Genomic DNA, 3,591 nt, shown 5'->3' with positions numbered 1-3,591 from the left:
TTACTTTCCATGTTATTCAATATTTAATATTCATTATATATATATATATATATATATATATATATATATATATATATATATATATATAGAGAGAGAGAGAGAGAGAGAGAGAGAGAGAGAGAGAGAGAGAGAGAGAGAGAAAGGGGGCGGCAGGGATTCCTGCTCTCCTGTCCTGGCCAGTCCGAGCCTGAAGTGAATGAAAAAGTTTTTTTAAAAAAAGCATATGAATGAAACAAATGTATTTGGCATTTCCTTTAATAGCTATAGTTAAATTAATCTTATCAATTAACTTCTGTCATAGGAATTGGACACACAACAATTTTAGGGAAAATTTGACAATAAAAGGGAAAATTTTGTGTCAGTCTAGGGAAATTTTCTTACGGAAACCTACGAATACTGCTGTCCCTTTCAGTCTACGGAACATACTCTAGAACAGTAGCTCTCAATTTTGTTTCCATGGCGCCCTAATTTCTTAAAACCTGTATATTTTACGCCCCCTTTCATTTCTGACAAAGACAAAATATCAAACATGTAGGTTTGGGAAGTTTACTAAAACTAAATTAGGGCTATAAATGGTAATTACAAATTCATTATTTGTGATTTATTTGTCAGTGCTTGCGCCCTCAGACTGGGAACCACTGTTCTAGATCCTAATCGTTCACAAGTTTGAAGTTTAACGTCCCTTTCAGCACCGAGGCTATAGGAAACGTGGGATCCAAAACCACATAGTCTCCGCCCGAAATCAAACCTGGGTCTCCAGCTCCGAAGGTGCATACGCTAACCATATACCCACAAAGTGGTTCCACATTCCCACATTTGTTTCTAAGAGTTGAACTCACTATTTAATGGCGACTTTGCTTTCATTTTTCTGCTTTTGAGCAAAGACAAGGAGAAAGATATCCTATTCTTTCGACATTCTCTGCCTTATGCAGAGTCGTTTTGACGTATGATTAGAATCGTACTAAAGGCCTGATTACTGCAAGAAACATATGTTAGTCGAACTCTTTAGTGTGGCACTAATCACGCGTCAGAACGACTCTGCATAAGGCCCTCTGGAATTTGTCTGATTTGACATCTTGCCTCATTAGATCAGAATGGGTAGTATAGGAATCGTTGGGAATTTTCCGAGAAAAAATCCATTACTTTCTTCTTTGAAGAAGTTTCATCAAGTAAACGAAGGTCATGGATTTAATAAGTTACAAAGTCCCATTTAGAATCTACTCTTTGCATAAACTAATTAATCTTCCCAAGCCATCTCACTGACATGGGGAAGTCTATTCAGTACGGAAATGACCTTTATTCGGAAAGTGAAAACAATGTTAAACAATGGGCACAAGATTATTCTTCAGTTTAACCGACTAAAGAAATTCAGTTTAATATGGTTCTTTCGGTATGTTATAGTTACCTCAAGTTCGTTTTCATAGCCCTTCCCGCTGGTCTAGAAGCTAGTGCGTGTGTGTCTGATGCATGTGGTCGTTCCGGATTCGATTCTCGATGGAGTAGCAGAAAAAAATAACTTTACAATCATTCATTTTCATTAAGCATCCGTTATCTTTTACCTAAAGAGCATAATCGTGGGGCGTTAGAGTAAAAGAATATTTCATTTTTTCGTACGTTTTCATTCAGCTACCCAGGTTTGACTAGGGACTAGCGCTAGTGCACGCGCATTTTGTGCACGTGGGCACATGTTCGATACTCAGTAAGAGTACTGAATGTATTACGTTGCTTTGGATTCCATCTTACATATAAAATGTCCGTGCTTAAAAGGCATGAGAAACACCCACCAAGAACAAACAACTTTCCATTTTTTAAAAGTAGTAAAACAAAAAAAGAAAACGTAACGTTGACTTCCTTGTGTTATTCTCGGTTTTAAAAGTACAATGCAACAACGTAGCTTTTGAATATAATGAAATTAGAAGTTAATTAATAAATTCTCACACCTTAAACTGAATTCTGTAAATTAAACGAATATGATAATAATAATAATAATAATAATAATAATAATAATAATAATAATAATAATAATAATAATAATAATAATAACGTGACACGGTGGTTCGGTAAAAACGCTCTCTCTTGGTGCGAGGGGCACTTTCTTCGATCCCAGACCATGTGAGTTTGTCGTGGATAACATAGTGTGTGTAGTTTTCTCGGGTTCTCCTGTTTCCTCCCACACCATCATTCCACCAATTATTTCATAATCATTCACTTTCATTAATGATTCATCTCATCTTCTTTAACAGGATATCTACCAAAATAACAAAACCAAAAATCTTGACTTTTTCTTGACCTTTATCTTTTAATCAAACTCTACTTTAAAAAGTTGGAAAATAGCAATTAAGAAAAATTATATATTTTTTTTTTCATGGAAAAGTGCTGCAAAAATGATAATCACAACCCGATCCTTTTGTCTTCCCTTCTAAGAGAAACATCTAAAATCGCTTAAACACGTCTTAATTTTAAATTAAAAGCCTAAATGCCAACTTTCCTGCCCTTAACCTTGATGGGTTTCGAGATATGGCCATCTTATTTTAACAATTACAGCCAGGCCTCCTTTTCCTTCTCCATCTTTTTCCTTACTTTGTAGAAGAAATATGAAAAAAAAAACTCAAACAAGTTTCTAGTTATTTTAAATGAAAAGTTTAAACACAAAACTTCGTGGGCTTTATTCAGAGTTGTTCTGAACCATGATTAGTGTCATAGTAAAGAGTTCGACTGTTTCTTGCAGTAGTCAGGCCTTTAGTATGACGCTAATCATGCGTCAAAATGATTCTGCATAAGGCGGAATGTCTCTAAACTTAACGAATTTCGAAATATGGCCCTCTTATTTTAACAACTGCGACCTCATTTTTTCCTACCCGCCCTTTTCTTCCCTTTTAGGGGAAATATCAAAAAATGCCGAAACATTCCTTTGGCTATTTTAAGTAAAAAAACATAAATACAAAATTTCATGTCTCCAAACAGTGTATTTCGAGATATAGCTCTCCAATTAAAGCACTTGTATCTCCACCTTTTCTAGCCGTCATTGTTCCTTCTTAGGCTAAAAATTAAAAAAAAACGATTAAAATGAGTTTAAAAAATTATTTTAAATGAGAAGTCCTAATGCAAATATCGAATTTCATTTCTCTAATCTTAAGATATTCCGAGATATGAACATCTTATTATAATAATTATAATTCCTACACCTTTCTCCTCATTCCTTTTTCTTCCCTTTTAGTTCAAATTTTAATTAAACGCTGAAAGAAGTGTCTAATTATTTTGAATGAGAAGTCCATATACCAAATTTCATGTTTCTAACCTTCAGAGATTCCGAGATACGGCCATTTTAATATAATAATTGCCACTTGTCTTTTTACCCCTTTCCTGTCGAATTTCCAAAAATCCTTCCTTAGTGGGGCCTTACTATGCACTGTCCAAATTTCATGTTTCTACCTTACGTGGTTTGGCCTGGGCATTGATCAAACACAATCAATATGACTTCTTTTATACACAGAGATTGCACCTTTTGCTTTACATTCTTGTGCAACACCAGGGTTACAAAGGATGGTGCCTATTATTCAAATAGTGTTCGAACCATTATTTGTGATTTAT

This window comes from Thermobia domestica, unplaced genomic scaffold (assembly GCF_964235325.1).
Source record: "Thermobia domestica unplaced genomic scaffold, izTheDome1.hap1.1 HAP1_SCAFFOLD_1262, whole genome shotgun sequence".
In the NCBI taxonomy this organism is placed as follows: domain Eukaryota; kingdom Metazoa; phylum Arthropoda; class Insecta; order Zygentoma; family Lepismatidae; genus Thermobia; species Thermobia domestica.
The sequence above is the reverse complement of the archived record's forward strand: the minus strand, read 5'-3'. Positions refer to the sequence as shown.